Source organism: Arachis stenosperma, chromosome 6 (assembly GCF_014773155.1).
Source record: "Arachis stenosperma cultivar V10309 chromosome 6, arast.V10309.gnm1.PFL2, whole genome shotgun sequence".
Taxonomy (NCBI): Eukaryota; Viridiplantae; Streptophyta; class Magnoliopsida; order Fabales; family Fabaceae; genus Arachis; species Arachis stenosperma.
The window spans coordinates 32,234,747-32,255,108 of record NC_080382.1 but is presented as its reverse complement, the minus strand read 5'-3'; the positions used below and the strand labels follow the sequence as shown (position 1 = coordinate 32,255,108).

General features: G+C 38.9%; 2 non-coding genes across 2 annotated transcripts; both read right to left on the bottom strand.

Annotated features, from left to right (window-relative positions):
- Window positions 1-3,714: 3,714 nt before the first annotated feature.
- Window positions 3,715-3,822, bottom strand: LOC130937689 (small nucleolar RNA R71). The gene has a single exon (XR_009068895.1). It is a non-coding gene; the product is annotated as a small nucleolar RNA R71 (small nucleolar RNA).
- Window positions 3,823-16,790: 12,968 nt separating this feature from the next.
- LOC130937295 (small nucleolar RNA R71) lies at window positions 16,791-16,898 on the bottom strand. The gene has a single exon (XR_009068519.1). It is a non-coding gene; the product is annotated as a small nucleolar RNA R71 (small nucleolar RNA).
- Between the last annotated feature and the right edge of the window lie 3,464 nt (window positions 16,899-20,362).

The window sequence follows — 20,362 nt, the reverse complement described above, 5'->3', positions numbered from 1 at the left end:
GCGGATAATTTGTACGCTTTTTGGCATTGTTTTTAGTATGTTTTTAGTAGTTTTAGTTGAGTTCTTAGTATATTTTTATTAGTTTTTAGTTAAAATTCACTTTTCTGGACTTTACTATGAGTTTGTGTGTTTTTCTGTGATTTCAGGTATTTTCTGGCTGAAATTGAGGGATCTGAGCAAAAATCTGATCCAGAGGCTCAAAAGGACTGCAGATGCTGTTGGATTCTGACCTCCCTGCACTCGAAGTGGATTTTCTGGAGCTACAGAAACCCAATTGGCGCGCTCTCAACGGCGTTGGAAAGTAGACATCCTGGGCTTTACAGCAATATATAATAGTCCATACTTTGTCTAAGATTTGATGGCCCAAACCGGCGTTCAAAGTCACCCTCAGAATTCCCAGCGTTAAACGCCGGAACTGGCACCTAATTGGGAGTTAAACGCCCAAACTGGCATAAAAGCTGGAGTTAAACGCCAAGAAGAGTCTCTACACGAAAAATGCTTCATTGCTCAGCCCAAGCACACACCAAGTGGGCCCGGAAGTGGATTTTTATGTCATTTACTCATCTCTGTACACCCTAAGTTACTAGTTTTCTTTAAGTAGGACCTTTTACTATTGTATTTTCATCTTTGGACATCTAGTTCTTAGATCAGATCTTGGTTCTTCTGGTTCCCTCTCTAGGGGCCGAAACCAATGATCACTTTTGCTCTTATGTATTTTCAACGGTGGAGTTTCTACACACCATAGATTAAGGTGTGGAGCTCTGCTGTACCTCGAGTATTAATGCAATTACTATTGTTCTTCCATTCAATTCCGCTTGTTCTTTATCCAAGATATCGCTTGTTCTTCAACATGATGAAGGTGATGATTGACGCCCATCACCATTCTCACTCATGAACAAGGTGACTGACAACCATTCTTGTTCTACAAGCATCTGAGGCTTAGTGAATATCTCTTGGATTTCTGATTGCATGATGCATGGTTGATCGCCTGACAACCGAGTGCTCGCCTGACAAACGAGCCAGCCATTCCGTGAGATCAGAGTCTTCGTGGTATAGGCAAGAACTGATGGCGGCATTCAAGAGAATCCGGAAGGTCTAACCTTGTCTGTGGTATTCTGAGTAGGATTCAATGATTGAATGACTGTGACGTGCTTCAAACCTGTAACCTACTGGGCGTTAGTGACAGACGCAAAAGAGTGATTCTATTCCGGTAGGGGAGGGAACCAAACCGGTGATTGGCAGCACTGTGACAGAGTGTGTGCATTAGCTTTCACTGCGCGGATGGGAGGTAGCTGCTGACAACAGTGAAACCCTACACGAGCTTGCCATGGAAAGGAGTAAGAAGGATTGGATGAAGGCATTAGGAAAGCAGAGAGACGGAAGGGAAGGCATCTTCATACACTTGTCTGAAGCTCTTACACCAATGATATACATAAGTATCACTATCTTTATCTTTGTGTTATTTTCATTCATCATCTATACCCATTTGAGTCTGCCTGACTGAGATTTACAAGGTGACCATAGCTTGCTTCATACCACCAATCTCCGTGGGATCGACCCTTACTCGCATAAGGTATTACTTGGACGACCCAGTGCACTTGCTGGTTAGTTGTGCGAAGTTGTAGTGATCACAATTTCGTGCACCAAGTTTTTGGCGCCGTTGCCGGGGATTGTTCTTGTGTATGAACAACTGACGGTTCATCTTGTTGCTTAGATTAGGTATTTTTCTTCAGAGTTCTTTAAGGATGAATTCTAGTGTTTCAAGGTGATGTTCTTATCATCACCAAAGCTGATTGATTTTCATCAATTTAGCTCTTGAATGCAATGTCCTGCTGAAGCTTTGCCGGCCATGTCTAATTCCTTTAGACTAAAGCTTTAGACTAACATTGCATGATTCCTGGAATTCTCATTAAGAATTTTTGATACCTTTATTTTCCTTTTCACTTAATTTTCGAAAAAGCCAAAAAAAATTTACAAAATCATAAAAACCAAAAATATTTTTTGTTTGAGTCTAGAATCTCATCTTAAGTTTGGTGTCAATTGCATGTTTCTGTTTTTCTTGCATTTTTCGAATTTATGCATGTGTCTTAATTAATCTTCAAGTTGTTCTTGATGATTTCCTTGTTTTGATCTTTGAATTCTATTGACTTGAGTGTTTTGTTGTTTCTCATATGCATTCTCATTCTGTTAGTGTCAGTAGTATACAAACTGCTAAGTTTGGTGTCTTGCATGCATTGTTATTTGATTTTAGTTGCATTTTGATTATTCCTTATTATTAAAAATCCAAAAATATTTTTAATTTGTGTCTTTTCAAGTCAATAATACAGAGAATTGAAGATTCAGAACATACTGCAGAGGAATCACACAGAAAAAGCTGGGCATTCAAAAATGCCCAGTGAAGAAGACAGACTGGCGTTTAAACGCCAGCCAGGGTGCCTGGCTGGGCGTTTAACGCCCAAAAGGGTAGTAGTTTGGGCGTTAAACGCCAGAATGTGCACCATTCTGGGCGTTTAACGCCAGGATGGCAAAGGGGGAAGATTTTGTTTTCAAAATCAATTTTTTTTTCAAGTTTTCAAAGTTTTTCAAAATCAAATCTTTTTCAAATCATATCTTTTCAATCAAATGTTTTCAAAATTAATTTCTTTCCTTTTTCAAAGATACTTACTAACAATTAATGATTTGATTGAACATTTTTTGCCTTTTCTGTTGAGGAAGGTTTTATGTTTGAATCATATCTTTTCTTGTTAGGCAAGTCATTAATTTTTAAAATCATATCTTTTAAAATTGTTTTCAAATCATATCTTTTTAAAATTGTTTTCAAATCATATCTTTTTAAAATTGTTTTCAAATCATATCTTTTTAATCACATCTTTTTAAAACCAATCATATCTTCTTAACCACATCTTTTTCAAAATAGTTTTCAATCAAATCTTTTTGATTTCTAATTTCAAAACCTTTTTCAAAAATCACTTGATTTCTTTTCCACTTTTATTTTCGAAAATCAATTAGTGTTTTTCAAAAATGTTTTCAAAATCTTTTACTTAATTTTCGAAAATTACTTCCCTTCTTCTCACATCTTTCTATTTTTGGACTAACTTTATTCCTTAATGCAAAATTCGAACTCCATCTTCTAAGTTCGAATTTTCTACTTCTGTCTTCAATTTTTCTTCCTCTGACATCTCAAGGAATCTCTATACTGTGACATAGAGGATTCCATATTTTCTTGTTTTCTTCTCTTTCATATGAGCAAGAACAAAGACAAAGGCATTCATGTTGAAGACCTGACCGAATTCTTCAAAGAAGAAGAACATGGCAGCCGAAAACAACAATAATGCCAACAATGCAAGGAAGGTGCTGGGTGACTTCACTGCACCTACTCCTGATTTCTATGGGAGAAGCATCTCTATCCCTGCCATTGGAGCAAACAACTTTGAGCTTAAGCCTCAATTAGTTTCTCTAATGCAACAGAATTGCAAGTTCCATGGACTTCCATTGGAAGATCCTCATCAGTTCTTAGCTGAATTCTTGCAAATCTGTGACACAGTCAAGACTAATAGGGTTGACCCTGAGGTCTACAGACTGATGCTATTCCCTTTTGCTGTAAGAGACAGAGCTAGAATATGGTTGGACTCACAACCTAAAGAAAGCCTGGACTCTTGGGAAAAGCTAGTCAATGCCTTCTTGGCAAAGTTCTTTCCACCTCAAAAATTGAGTAAGCTTAGAGTGGAAGTCCAAACCTTCAGACAGAAGGATGGAGAATCCCTCTATGAAGCTTGGGAAAGATACAAACAATTAATCAGAAAATGTCCTTCAGACATGCTTTCTGAATGGAGCATCATAGGTATTTTCTATGATGGTCTCTCTTAACTATCTAAGATGTCTTTGGATAGCTCTACTGGAGGATCTCTTCATCTGAAGAAGACGCCTACAGAGGCTCAAGAACTAATTGAAATGGTTGCAAATAACCAATTCATGTACACTTCTGAAAGGAATCCTGTGAACAATGGGACTAGTCAGAAGAAAGGAGTTCTTGAGATTGATACTCTGAATGCCATATTGGCTCAGAATAAAATATTGACTCAACAAGTCAATTTGATTGCTCAAAGTCTGTCTGGAATGCAAAATGCACCAAGCAGTACTAAGGATGCTTCATCTGAAGAAGAAGCTTATGATCCTGAGAACCCTTCCATGGAAGAGGTGAATTACCTAGGAGAACCCTATGGAAACACCTATAATTCTTCATGGAGAAATCACCCAAATTTCTCATGGAAGAATCAAGAGAGACCTCAACAAGGTTTCAACAACAATAATGGTGGAAGAAATAGGCCTGGCAATAACAAGCCTTTTCCATCATCTTCTCAGCAACAGACAGAGAGTTCTAAGTAGAGTACTTCTGACTTAGCAACAATGGTCTCTGATCTAATCAAAACCACCCAAAGTTTCATGAATGAAACAAGGTCCTCCATCAGAAATTTGGAAGGACAAGTGGGACAGCTGAGCAAGAAAATTTCTGAACTCCCTCCTAGCACTCTCCCAAGTAATACAGAAGAAAATCCAAAAGGAGAGTGCAAAGCCATAACCATGGCCGAATATGGAGAGGAAAGAGAGGAGGTGGACGCCATTGAGGAAGACCCCAATGGGCGTGCACCAATCTCCTCTGAGTTCCTCAATAAGGAACAATGGGAATCTGAGGCTCAAAATGAGACCATAGAGATTCCATTGGACTTACTTCTGCCATTCATGAGCTCTGATGAGTATTCTTCCTCTGAAGAGGATGAGTATGTCACTGAAGAGCAAGTTGCTAAATACCTTGAAGCAATCATGAAGCTAAATGACAAGTTATTTGAAAATGAGACTTGGGAGGATGAACCACCTTTGCTCACCAAAGAACTGGATGACTTGTCTAGGCAGAAACTGCCTCAAAAGAGGCAGGATCCTGGGAAGTTTTCTATACCTTGTACCATAGGCACCATGACCTTCAAGAAGGCCTTGTGTGACTTAGGGTCAAGTGTAAACCTCATGCCCCTCTCTGTAATGGAGAAAGTAGGGATCTTTGAGGTACAAGCTGCAAGAATCTCATTAGAGATGGCAGACAATTCAAGAAAACAAGCTCATGGACTTGTAGAGAATGTTTTGGTGAAGATTGAAGACCATTACATCCCTACTGACTTCATAGTCCTAGAGACTGGGAAGTGCATAGATGAATCCATCATCCTTGGTAGACCCTTCCTAGCCACAGCAAAGGCTGTGATTGATGTTGATGGAGGTGAACTGATCATTCAAGTGAATGAAGAATCCTATGTGTTTAAGGCTCAAGGATATCCCTCTGTCACCATGGAGAGGAAGCTTGAAGAGCTTCCCTCAAATCAGAGACAAATAGAGCCCCCACAGTCAAACTCTAAGTTTGGTGTTGGGAGGCCACAACCAAACTCTAAAGTTTGGTGTTGAACCCCCACATTCAAACTCTAAGTTTGGTGTTGGGAGGTTTCAACATTGCTCTGATCATTTGTGAGGCTCCATGAGAGTCCTCTGTCAAGCTAATGACATTAAAGAAGCGCTTGTTGGGAGGCAACCCAATGTTTTATAGTTAACTATTTTCTTTTGTTATTTTATCTTTTTTTGTAGGTTGATGATCATAAGAAGTCACAAAAATAATGAAAAAAGCAAAAACAGGATGAAAAACAGGAAGAAAAATAGCACACCCTGGAGGAAGAAGCTGCTGGCGTTTAAACGCCAGTAAGCCTAGCAGTTGGGCGTTTAACGCCCAGTCTGGCACCATTCTGGGCGTTTAACGCCAGAAAGGGGCACCAGACTGGCGTTAAACGCCAGAAAAGGGCTACAACCTGGCGTTAAACGCCAGGAATGGGCACCAGCCCGGCGTTTAACGCCAGAAATGGCTCAAAACGTGGATTTTGATGCCATTTGGTGCAGGGATGACTTTTCCTTGACACCTCAGGATCTGTGGACCCCACAGGATCCCCACCAACCCCACCACTCTCTCTCTTCTTCTTCACCCATTCACCAATCACCTCAACATCTCTTTCTCTTCACCACTCACATCCATCCTTCATAAACCACCACTTCTCCCCCTTTTTGGCCGAACCACAAAGCCATCTCCCTCTCCTCCATTTCTTCTTCTTCTACTCTCTTCTTTCTTCTTTTGCTCGAGGACGAGCAAACCTTTTAAGTTTGGTGTGGTAAAAGCATTGCTCTTTGTTTTTCCATAACCATTTATGGCATCCAAAGCCGGTTCAACTGAGAAGGCATGACCTCAAGCCCATCACTAAGAAGAAGATGGAGCAAACAAGAGACCCTTCTCATCAAGAGATCCCTGAGATACCTCAAGGGATGCACTTTCCTCCACAAGACTATTGGGAGCAACTGAACACCTCCCTAGGAGAATTAAGTTCCAACATGGGACAACTAAGGGTGGAGCACCAAGAACACTCCATCACCCTCCATGAAATTAGAGAAGATCAAAGAATCATGAGAGAGGAGCAACAAAGACAAGGAAGAGACATTGAGGAGCTCAAGCACTCCATAGGATCTTCAAGAAGAAGAAAGAACCGCCATCACTAAGGTGGACCCATTCTTTAATCTCCTTGTTCTTTATTCTTCTGTTTTTCGAATTTTAGTGCTTTATGTTTATCCATGTTTGTGTCTTATGATCATTAGTGTCTTAGTGTCTATGCCTTAAAGCTATGAATGTGAATCCATCACCTTTCTTAAATGAAAACTGTTTTTATCACAAAAGAACAAGAAGTACAGGATTTCAAATTCATCTTTAAAACTAGCTTAATTAGTTTGATGTGGTGGCAATGCTTTTGTTTTCTGAATGTATGCTTGAACAGTGCATATGTCTTTTGAATTTGTGGTTCATGAATGTTAAAATTGTTGGCTCTTGAAAGAATGATGAAAAAGGAGACATGTTACTGAGGATCTGAAAAATCATAAAAATGATTCTTGAAGCAAGAAAAAGCAGTGAATACAAAAAAAAAAGGGAGAAAAAGAAGGAGAAAAACGAAAAAAAAAGGGGAGAAAAAGAAAGAAAGAAATAAAGTTGTGATCCAAGGCAATAAGAGTGTGCTTAAGAACCCTGGACACCTCTAATTGGGGACTTTAGCAAAGCTGAGTCACAATCTGAAAAGGTTCACCCAATTATGTGTCTGTGGCATGTATGTATCCGGTGGTAATACTGGAAGACAGAGTGCTTTGGGCCACAGCCAAGACTCAATAAGTAGCTGTGTTCAAGAATCATCATACTTAACTAGGAGAATCAATAACACTATCTGGATTCTGAGTTCCTAAAGAAGCCAATCATTCTGAATTTCAAAGGATAAAGTGAGATGCCAAAACTGTTCGGAGGCAAAAAGCTACTAGTCCCGCTCATCTAATTTGGAGCTTAGTTTCATTGATAATTTGGAGTCTATAGTATATTCTCTTCTTTTTATCTTATTTGATTTTCAGTTGCTTGGGGACAAGCAACAATTTATGTTTGGTGTTGTGATGAGCGGATAATTTGTACGCTTTTTGGCATTGTTTTTAGTATGTTTTTAGTAGTTTTAGTTGAGTTCTTAGTATATTTTTATTAGTTTTTAGTTAAAATTCACTTTTCTGGACTTTACTATGAGTTTGTGTGTTTTTCTGTGATTTCAGGTATTTTCTGGCTGAAATTGAGGGATCTGAGCAAAAATCTGATCCAGAGGCTCAAAAGGACTGCAGATGCTGTTGGATTCTGACCTCCCTGCACTCGAAGTGGATTTTCTGGAGCTACAGAAGCCCAATTGGCGCGCTCTCAACGGCGTTGGAAAGTAGACATCCTGGGCTTTCCAGCAATATATAATAGTTCATACTTTGCCCAAGATTTGATGGCCCAAACCGGCGTTCAAAGTCACCCTCAGAATTCCCAGCGTTAAACGCCGGAACTGGCACCTAATTGGGAGTTAAACGCCCAAACTGGCATAAAAGCTGGAGTTAAACGCCAAGAAGAGTCTCTACACGAAAAATGCTTCATTGCTCAGCCCAAGCACACACCAAGTGGGCCCGAAAGTGGATTTTTATGTCATTTACTCATCTCTGTACACCCTAGGTTACTAGTTTTCTATAAGTAGGACCTTTTACTATTGTATTTTCATCTTTGGACATCTAGTTCTTAGATCAGATCTTGGTTCTTCTGGTTCCCTCTCTAGGGGCCGAAACCAATGATCACTTTTGCTCTTATGTATTTTCAACGGTGGAGTTTCTACACACCATAGATTAAGGTGTGGAGCTCTGCTGTACCTCGAGTATTAATGCAATTACTATTGTTCTTCCATTCAATTCCGCTTGTTCTTTATCCAAGATATCGCTTGTTCTTCAACATGATGAAGGTGATGATTGACGCCCATCACCATTCTCACTCATGAACAAGGTGACTGACAACCATTCTTGTTCTACAAGCATCTGAGGCTTAGTGAATATCTCTTGGATTTCTGATTGCATGATGCATGGTTGATCGCCTGACAACCGAGTGCTCGCCTGACAAACGAGCCAGCCATTCTGTGAGATCAGAGTCTTCGTGGTATAGGCAAGAACTGATGGCGGCATTCAAGAGAATCCGGAAGGTCTAACCTTGTCTGTGGTATTCTGAGTAGGATTCAATGATTGAATGACTGTGACGTGCTTCAAACCTGTAACCTACTGGGCGTTAGTGACAGACGCAAAAGAGTGATTCTATTCCGGTAGGGGAGGGAACCAAACCGGTGATTGGCAGCACTGTGACAGAGTGTGTGCATTAGCTTTCACTGCGCGGATGGGAGGTAGCTGCTGACAACAGTGAAACCCTACACGAGCTTGCCATGGAAAGGAGTAAGAAGGATTGGATGAAGGCATTAGGAAAGCAGAGAGACGGAAGGGAAGGCATCTTCATACACTTGTCTGAAGCTCTTACACCAATGATATACATAAGTATCACTATCTTTATCTTTGTGTTATTTTCATTCATCATCTATACCCATTTGAGTCTGCCTGACTGAGATTTACAAGGTGACCATAGCTTGCTTCATACCACCAATCTCCGTGGGATCGACCCTTACTCGCGTAAGGTATTACTTGGACGACCCAGTGCACTTGCTGGTTAGTTGTGCGAAGTTGTAGTGATCACAATTTCGTGCACCATATACATTCTTCCAATTGTACATGTTCAGGATGTAATTTTGTTGCTCAGCTTGTTGTTCAGACAATTTATTAAAAGATTCCTGGAACTGGGCAGATTGTTCTCTTTGTGAATCCAAAAATCTTGCTTGGAAATCTCTTTGTTGGTCTAACATCCTCAGTTGGAGCTCCTCCTGATTTTCTTGCCTTCTCATGTAGTGTAACTGGAATTCTTCTTGTTTTTCTTGAGCTTTTGTGTATTGTTGGGATAGCCTTTCAATAGCATCTTCTATTTGGCTCATCTTCATGCTGGTTTGTGCTAGAATTTGTTGCTCTTCTTGTTGTTCTTCCTCCTGTTGCTCTTCTTCCTATGGTTCTTCCCTTCTTTGCCTTCTTTGTGGTCTTCAACGCTGTTAGACAACTGTAACATTCATCATTCTTTCCAAGGTCACTGGCATGCCCGTATTTAGCCAAATTAGATTTGCATCCTCTAGTGGCACCCTGGCTTTTATGCATAACTGCATGATGGTGCTTGGGTAGTGGAACCAAGCTTTAGCAAAACTTTTCTCAGAGATCTTTTGAATGTCCTTTGCAATGATCTCATAGACTTTTATCTCCCCTCCTACCACAATGCAGTGCAGCATGGTGGCCTTTTTTTGTTAACTTCTGAGGTGTTTACAATGCCCAAGATTGATCTCCTTATAAGTTCATACCACCCTTTTGCCTCAAGGGTGAGATCCCCTCTTCTCAGATGTTTGTTCCCTCCATGAACGTCCCTCTTCTAGTTAGTATGAATCACACAGATATCACTAGTAATTTGATCATAGTCCAGATTGCCATTTATTCTTTCCTGGTAACCAGGTTTGTCAAAGTGTGCTACTCTCAGGCCTAAGACCTTCATGATGGTCTTCGGGCTAAAATGGTTGTGTCAAGCCTCACTATATTGGCATAAAACTCTTTTATAATGCTAGCATTGATTCTGGTGAATGGGTTAGTGAGGGCCTCCCATTTTCTTTTCATGGTCTTCTCTCGAATTTCTGGACATTCATCTTTGGGTAGCTGGAAAGGAATCTCTGGAAGTATCCTTTTGGGTGTCATCTATTCAAGTTGAATTTGGTGGAATAGTAATTTAAACTTCCATCTGTCATATTCGTTTTCACTTTCCTCAATAATAGGTTCCTTCCTTCTTCTTCTTTTGAAGCTTGAGGAAGATGCCATAGTTGCCTTAATATTGGTCGACTAGAAGAAAGAGGACTAGTGATGACGATTGGCTAGTGTAGTGCAATTTAGGATGAAAAGGTGGCTTGAGAATGAGTGAGGTTATGAACTCAAATGGGTCAAGAATGGTTTGAGGCACAAGAGGGCACAGTTGTGACTTTAAAGTTCAAGGGTACAAGACCGAATTTATGAGTGCAAGAGGGTGAAGAATTGAGATATGAGGCACGATCCACTTAAGGTCATATATAGCAAACACTGATGAAGACTGGATGGTTAAGATACTTTGTAAAAGGGTGAGAATGAATGGTGTGCATGTGAAGTTGAATAAGGACAAAGATTGCCTCTTTATTGGGCATGTGGGGTCGATTCTCTAGGTGATTCTCCCAATAATGTGTAGATTTGTCTTCTCAAGGAGTAACTTCCCATGCCATGTGACCCACTTTCCATTCTTCATGCTAGCCGTACCTGTCCCACCTTGTCCATTCCATCCATCTTCTCTTTCCTATGCCTAAATAAGACAAAATTGAATTAAAGAGAAGTGGCGGTAAAGCTATGACAAGAAAATAATTCTAAGTATTCCTCATGACACATCAATCAACCCTGACTCCTTTAAGTACTTATATAGCCTTAGTGGACACCAAACTTAATGTTTGGCAGTATGGCTCAATGAATTAAGTCCACCAAGTAGTTCACATGAAAATCAATGAAACTCTTATCATTGTTGATTTATGCATCATGAGGACACCCTTTTCTATGATGACGAAATAAAAAGTAACTAAAAAAACTATGCATGACATGGTTCACTTTTCATGAAATTTCTGCTTGAGAACAAATTGACATTTCTTGACTTACAGCCTATGTCACACACAAAACTGAATGTTTGGTCATATACTTCAAGAAAATTAATGAGTATATGTTCTAAGATGGCTACATGATCATTATGCTTTAGAAAGCCATTCTAGAGTGCCCTTAGGCACACCAAACTTAGAGATCAAGCATATGCTAAATGTTTGCTGCAAGTGTCAAATTTATTCATAAAAGCTCAACTTCATGCTAAGCAACCATTGATTATTGATATTAAAACAGTAAAGACAGGAATTCTAAGCATGGGTTGCCTCCTATGGAGCGCTTCTTTAGCGTCATTAGCTTGACGATTGGTCTCTGTCAGGGGTGTTATAGTGCTTCAGGTCCTCTCCTCGCACAATGAAGTTATCTCCACTTGCTTTCTTGATGATTTCTACATGCTCCAAGGAGAGTATCTTTCTGATTGTGTATACTGGAGGTAACTGAGATGGAATGGCAGGAAGATCAGGTGGAAGTAGTGGAAAATGGATTGATATCTCCTTGTCCCTTGGGGAAAAGTCCTCTGTGAGAATCTTTTTATTTTTCCACCTCCTTGGAATCTTCTTCTCCATTCTCTTCTCTCCTTTAAGTAATGCTTCAGCTAAACTTGTGTCAGAAGGATCCTTCTTTCTTGTCTCAAGTGAGGGTTGTGACTCTAACTCCTCCTTAATATCCTCAGTCTGTAACATCACCTTTACTTCTTTCTTCTCTTTCCGACATGACTTTAGATTCCCTAGGGCTGATTCATTGGGTGCTTCTTTCAGGTTAGTATCACCAAATTTGTCTTTCATGCAGTCCTTCTCCTGATATAGATCATGTGATGATTAGAAGACATGGAAGGTGAGTTGCTCATCATGTATTCTCAATATTAACTAGCCTTGCTCCACATCTATAAGTACTCTGGCAGCGGCTAGGAATGGTCTCCCTAGAATGATTGAATGAAGGTAGCTTTCTTCCATTTCAAGAATAACAAAATCTGCAGGTAAGAAGTACTTTCCGACCTTCACCAGTATATTTTCAACCACTCCTAGTGCTTGTTTCTGGGTCTTGTCAGCCAACTGAAGAATCACATATGTGGGTTTCAACTCATTAATTTTCAGCTTCTTCATGAGAGATAGAGGCATTACATTGATGCTTGCTCCTAGATCGCAAAACCCTCTATCAATCATTGTCTCTCCTATTGCACAAGGGATGTGAAAACTCCCTGCATCCTTCTTCTTTGTAGGCAAGTCCTTCTGTATGATGGCACTACATTCCTTATTCATTACCACTGTTTGTTCTCCCTTCAGGGTGCTCTTCTTGGTCAGCAGCTCCTTCATACATTTAATGTATGTAGGCATCTGCTACAGGGTCTCAAGGAAGGGAATGGTGACATGAACACACTTAAATATATCCAGGAATCTAGTGTATGATCTCTCCTTCTCACCTCCCCTGAGTCTCTGGGGGAATGGTGCTTGTGGCAAATGAGGGTTAAGGACCTCTTTCTCTTTTGGTTCCTTCCTCCGTTCAGGGCTAGTCATTTGTTCTGTCTCCCTTACATTTTTCCTTGACTATCCTGTATCATGCTCTGGGTGCCTGTAGCATTCTTCCTCCAGGACCTCTTTACTGCTTAGATTGATTGTCTTGCATTCTTCCTACCTTACCTTCTTGGTCTCTTCTCTTGGATTCTTTTCAGTATCACTTGGGAAGCTGTCAGTGGACTTTGGAAATTGTTGAGATAGGTACTCCATTTGGGACTCAAGCTTCTTAATGGTTTCTCCTCGACTTTTCATACTAGTCCTCACTTCTTCCTTGAATGTTCTATTATCTTGGACCTCCTTGCAAATGTTTTCAAGCATGGCTTCAATCCTAGATAGCCTATTGATGAGCGGATAATTTATACGCTTTTTTGCATTGTTTTTAGGTAGTTTTTAGTATGATCTAGCTACTTTTAGGGATGTTTTTATTAGTTTTCATGCAAAATTCACATTTCTGGACTTTACTATGAGTTTGTGTGATTTTTTATGATTTCAAGTATTTTCTGGCTGAAATTGAGGGACCTGAGCAAAAATCTAATTCAGGCTGAAAAAGGACTGCTTATTCTGTTGGATTCTAAACTCCCTGCACTCGAAATAGATTTTCTGGAGCTACAGAACTTCATATGGCGCACTCTCAACTGCAATGGAAAGTAGACATCCAGGGCTTTCCAGAAATATATAATGGTCCATACTTTGTTCGAGCCTAGACAACGAAAACTGGCGTTCAACGCCAGTTCCATGCTGCATTCTGGAGTAAAACGTCAGAAACACGTCACAAACCAGAGTTAAACGCCAAAAACACGTTACAACTTGGCGTTTAACTCCAAGAGAAGCCTCTACACGTGTAAAGCTCAAGCTCAGCCCAAGCACACACCAAGGTAGGCCCCAGAAGTGGATTTCTGCATTTAGACTTATTTCTATAAACCCTAGTAGCTAGTTTAGTATGAATAGAACTTTTTACTATTGTACTAGTGGCTAGTCTTTTGACCATTCGGTCTTTTGATCATTCAGGGGGGCTGGCCATTCGGCCATGCCTAGACCATCACTTATGTATTTTCAACGGTAGAATTTCTACACACCATAGATTAAGGGTGTGGAGCTCTGCTGTACCTCGAGTTTTAATGCAAAGTACTACTATCTTTTATTCAATTCAGCTTGTTCTTATTCTAAGATATTCGTTGCACTTCAACGTGACGAATCTGATGATCTGTGACACTCATCATCATTCTCACCTATGAACGCGTGACTGACAACCACTTCCGTTCTACCTTAGAACGAGCGTGTATCTCTTGGATTCCTTAATCAGGATCTTCATGGTATAAGCTAGAACCCTTTCGCGGCCATTCTTGAGAATTCAAAAAGTCTAAACCTTGTTTGTGGTATTCTGAGTAGGATTCAGGGATTGAATGACTGTGACGAGCTTCAAACTCGCGATTGTTGGGCGTAGTGACAGACGCAAAAGAATCAATGGATTATATTCCGACATGATCGAGAACCGACAGATGATTAGCCGTGCTGTGACAAGAGCATTTGGACCATTTTCACTGAGAGGATGGAAAGTAGCCATTGACAACGGTGATGCCCTACATACAGCTTGCCATGGAAAAGAGTATAAAGGATTGGATGAAAGCAGTAGGAAAGTAGAGATTCAGAAAGGACAAGCATCTCCATACACTTATCTAAAAGTCTCATCAATGAATTACATAAGTATCTCTATCTTTATTTTATGCTTTATTTATTATTATTTTGAAAACCTTTATAACCATTTGAATCCGCCTAACTGAGATTTACAAGATGACCGTAGCTTGCTTCATACCAACAATCTCCATGGGATCAACCCTTACTCACGTAGGGTTTATTACTTGGACGACCCAGTGCACTTGTTGGTTACTTGTGCGAAGTTGTGACAAAGTGTGATTCACGTTTGAGAGCACTACCAAGTTTTTGGCACCATTGTTGATGATCACAATTTCGTGCACCAAGTTTTTGGCGCCGTTGCCGGGGATTGTTTGAGTTTGGACAACTGACGGTTCATCTTGTTGCTCAGATTAGGTAATTTTACTTTCAAAAAGTTTTCAAAAATATTTTTTTCAAAAAAAAATTCTTTTGTTTTCGTTTTTCCAAAAATTATATTCGAAAAATACAAAAAAATTAATAAAATCATAAAAATAAAAAATATTTTGTGTCTAGTGTCAATTTTTAAGTTTGGTGTCAATTGCATGTCTTTAAAAATTTGTACATTTTTCGAAAACTCATGCATGGTGTTCTTCATGATCTTCAAGTTGTTATTGGTAAGTCTTCTTGTTTGATCTTGATATTTTCTTGTTTTGTATTTTTTGTTATTTCTCATATGCATTTTTGAATTCTTAGTGTCAAAATATGAAAAATTTCTAAGTTTGGTGTCTTGCATGTTTTTCTTTTCTTGAAATTTTTTCAAAAATAAGTCTTGATGTTCATCTTGATCTTCAAAGTGTTCTTGGTGTTCATCTTGACATTCATAGTGTTCTTGCATGCATTAAGTATTTTGATCCAAAATTTTCATGTCTTGGGTCATATTTGTGTTTTTCTCTCTCCTCATTAAAAATTTAAAAATAAAAAAATATCTTTTCCTTATTTTGCTCATAATTTTCGAAAATTTGAGTTGACTTAGTCAAAAATTTTTAAAAATTAGCTATTTCTTATAAGTCAAGTCAAATTTTCAATTTTAAAATCCTATCTTATTAAAATCTTTTTCAAAAATCAAATCTTTTTCATTTTTCTTTTATGATTTTCGAAAATTTGAAAATTTATTTTCAAAATCTTTTTCTTATCTTTATTTCAAAATTTCAAAAACTTTACTAAAAATTAATGTGATTGATTCAAAAATTTGAAGTTTGTTACTTTCTTGTTAAGAAAGGTTCAATCTTTAAATTTTAGAGTCATATCTTTTAGTTTCTTGTTAGTCAAGTAATCAATTCTAATTTTAAAAATCAAATCTTTTTCTAAAATATCTTTTTCAATCATATCTTTTTCAAAATATCTTTTTCAATCATATCTTTTTCAAAATCAATTTCAAAATCTTTTCTAACTTATTATCTTTTCAAAATTGATTTTTAAATCTTTTTCAATTAACTAATTAACTTTTTGTACATTTCTTATCTTTTTCAAAACCACCTAACTAATTTTATCTCTCTAATTTTCAAAAACTCCTCTCCCTTTTTCAAATATTCTTTTTAATTAACTAATTGTTTCAAATTTTAATTTTAATTTTATTTCTTCTCTCAAATTTCAAAAATCACTAACTGTTTTTCAAAAATAATTTTTGAATTTTAACTTTAATATTCTTCTTTTATTTTAGTTAATTTTCGAAAACTCTTCTCTCACATCTCTTTCTATTTATTTATTCATTTACTAACACTTCTCTTCATCTTAAAATTCAAACCCCCTCTTCCTCTCTGAGTTCGAATTTTCTTCTTTTCCTTCTTCAATTCTTTTCTTCTTCTACTAACATAAAAGAATCTCTCTACTATGGTAAAGAGGATCCCTATTATTATTTTCTGTTCCCTTCTTTTTCATATGAGCAGGAGCAAGGACAAGGACATTCTTGTTGAAGCAGATCCTGAACCTGAAAGGACTCTGAAAAGGAAACTAAGAGAAGCTAAACAATCCAGAGACAACCTTACAAAAATTTTCGAAAAGGAAGAGGAGATGGCAGCCGAAAATAATAATACAAGGAGGATGCTTGGTGATTATACTACACCTACTTTCAAGTTTGATGGAAGAAGCATCTCAATCCCTGCCATTGGAGCAAACAATTTTGAGCTGAAGCCTCAACTAGTTGCTCTAATGCAACAGAACTGCAAGTTTCATGGACTTCCATCAGAAGATCCCTATCAGTTTTTAACTGAGTTCTTATAGATCTGTGAGACTGTTAAGACTAATGGAGTAGATCCTAAAGTCTACAGGCTCATGCTTTTCCCTTTTGCTATAAGAGACAGAGCTAGAATATAGTTGGACTCACAACCTAAAGATAGCCTAGACTCTTGGGAGAAGCTGGTCATGGTCTTCTTGGCTAAGTTCTTTCCACCTCAAAAACTGAGAAAGCTTAGAGTGGATGTTCAGACCTTCAAACAAAAAGATGGTGAATCCCTCTATGAAGCTTGGGAAAGATACAAGCAGATGACCAAAAGATGTCCTTCTGACATGCTTTCAGAATGGACCATTTTGGATATATTCTATTATGGTCTATCTGAGTTCTCTAAGATGTCACTGGACCATTCTGTAGGTGGATCCATTCACCTAAAGAAAATTCCTGCAGAAGCTCAAAAACTCATTGACATGGTTGCAAATAACCAATTCATATACACTTCTGAGAGGAATTCTGTGAGTAATGGAACGCCTCAGAGGAAGGGAGTTCTTAAAATTGATGCTCTGAATGCCATATTGGCTCAGAACAAAATGTTGACCCAGCAAGTCAACATGATTTCTCAAAGTCTGAATGGATGGCAAAATGCATCCAACAGTACTAAAGAGGCATCTTTTGAAGAAGAAGCTTATGATCCTGAGAACCCTACAATGGCAGAGGTGAATTACATGGGTGAACCCTATGGGAACACCTATAATTCTTCATGGAGAAATCATCCAAATTTCTCATAGAAGGATCAACAAAGGCCTCAACAAGGCTTTATTATGGTGGAAGAAACAGGCTTAGCAATAGCAAGCCTTTTCCATCATCTTCTCAGCAACAGACAGAGAATTCTGAGCAGAGCCCCTCTAGCTTAGCAACATAGTCTCTGATCTATCTAAGGCCACTTTAAGTTTCATGAGTGAAACAAGGTCCTCCATTAGAAATTTGGAGGCACAAGTAGGCCAGCTGAGTAAGAAAATCACTGAAACCCCTCCTAGTACTCTCCCAAGCAATACAGAAGAGAATCCAAAAAGAGAGTGCAAGGTCATTGACATAATCACAATGGCCGAATCCAAAGAGGAGGAGAAGGACGTGAATCCCAGTGAGGAAGACCTCCTAGATGTCCTCTGAACAAAAAGGAGTTCCAAACTGAGGAACCTAATGAATCTGAGGCTCACCTAGAGACCATAGAGATTCTATTGAACCTCTTTTTACCATTCATGAGCTCTGAAAACTATTCTTCCTCTGAAGAGGATGAAGATGTAACTGAATAGCAAGTTGCTCAATATCTAGGAGCCATCATGAAGCTGAATGCCAAGTTGTTTGGTAATGAGACTTGGGAAGGTGAACCTCCCTTGCTTATTAGTGAAGTAGATACATGGGTTCAGCAAACTCTACCTCAAAAGAAACAAGATCCTGGTAAATTCCTAATATCCTGTACCATAGGCACCATGACCTTTGAGAAGGCTCTGTGTGACTTGGGGTTAGGTATAAATCTTATGCCACTCTCTATAATGGAGAAGCTGGGGATCTTTGAGGTACAAGCTGTAAGAATCTCATTAGAGATGGCAGACAAGTCAATAAAACAAGCTTATGGATTGGTAGAGGACGTGTTGGTAAAGGTTAAAGGCCTTTACATCCCTATTGATTTCATAATGTTAGACACTGGAAAGGATGAGAATGAATCTATTATTCTTGGAAGACCCTTCCTAGCCACAGCATGAGCTGTGATTGATGTTGACAGAGGAGAGCTAGTCCTTCAATTGAATAGAGACTATCTTGTGTTTAAAGCTCAAGGATCTCCCTCTACAACCATGGAGAGGAAGCATGAAAAGCTTCTCTAAATACAGAGTCAAACAAAACCCCCACAGTCAAACTCTAAGTTTGGTGTTGGGAGGCCACAACCAAACTCTAAGTTTGGTGTTGAACCCCCACATTCAAACTCTAAGTTTGGTGTTGGGAGGTCCCAACAATGCTCTGATGATCTATGAAGCTCCATGAGAGCTCACTGTCAAGCTATTGACATTAAAGAAGCGCTTATTGGGAGGCAACCCAATTTTTATTTATCTATATTTTTATTGTTCTTTTATGTTTTATTAGGTTCATGATCATGTGGAGTCACAAAACAATTGCTAAAATTAAAAATAGAATCACAAGCAGCAGTTTGGCGTTTAAACGCAAGGATTGCACCCTGAGAAAAGCTGGCGTTTAACGCCAGAAACAAGCATCAGGCTGGCGTTAAACGCCATAAACATGCTACATTTGGGCGTTTAACGCCAAAAACAAGCTTCAGTCTGGCGTTAAATACCAGGATTGCATGCAGAGGGCGTTTTACACGCCTAATTGGTGCAGGGATGGTAAATCCTTGACACCTCAGGATCTGTGGACCCCACAGGATCCCCACCTACCTCAACTCACCTTCTCTCTTCTTCACCCAATCTAATAACACTCTTCCCCATACACCCTTCACCAATCACCTCAATCACTCCTCCCCATCACCTCTTCACCACTCACATCCATCCACTCTTTCCCATAAACCCCACTTACCTTCAAATTCAAAATCTCTTTCCCACCCAAACCCACCCTAAGTGACCGATGATACCCCATTCCCTCTTCCTCCACTATATAAACCCCTCCACACTTCTTCATTTTCACAGAACACAACCCTCTCTTCTCCCTCTTGGCCGAATACACATCTCTCTCCCTCTCCTCCATATCTTCTTCTTCTTCTATTCTTTCTTTTCTTTGCTCGAGGGCGAGCAACATTCTAAGTTTAGTGTGGTAAAATCATAGCTATTTTATTTTTCCATAACCATTTATGGCACCTAAGGCCAGAGAAACCTCTAGAAAGAGGAAAGGGAAGACAAAAGCTTCCACCTCCGAGTCATGGGAGATGGAGAGATTCATCTCAAGGGTCCATAGCTCAGTAGTAGAGCATTTGACTCCACATCAAGAGAGCCCACTCATGGACCTCAACAAGAGCATGAGGAATTCCCTCATCAAGAATTCCCTGAGATACCTCAGGGGATACATTTTCCTCCACACAATTATTGGGAGCAACTAAGGATAGGAGCACCAAAATCACTAGGGATCAAGCAACAGAGGCAAGGAAGAAACATAGAGGAGCTCAAGAGCACCTTTGGTTCTTCAAGAGGAAGATGCTACCCTCACTTAGGTGGACTCATTCCTTAATCTCCTTGCTCTTATTTTTCTATTTTTCGATTTTTGAGCTTCATGTTTGCCTGTGTTTTGAGTCTTTACTACATAATCATTAGTATTTAGTAACTATGTCTTAAGGCTATGAATAATTCCATGAATCCTTCACCTTTCTTAAATGAAAAATGTTTTTAATACAAAAGAACAAGAAGTACCGGAGTTTTGAATTCATCCTTGAATTTAGTTTAATTATATTGATGTGGTGACAATACTTTTTGTTTTCTGAATGAATGCTTGAACAGTGCATGTTTTTTATCTTGTTGTTTATGAATGTTAAAATTGTTGGCTCTTAAAAGAATGATGAAAAAGAAAAATGTTATTGATAATCTGAAAAATCATGAAATTGATTCTTGAAGCAAGAAAAAGCAGTGAAAAAGAAGAAGCTTGCGAAAAAAATTGGCGAAAAAAATAAAAGAAAAAAGAAAAAGCAAGAAGAAAAAGCCAATAGCCCTTAAAACCAAAAGGCAAGGGTAAAAAGGATCCAAAGCTTTGAGCATCAATGGATAGGAGGGCTCAAGGAAATAAAATCCAGGCCAAAGCGGCTAAATCA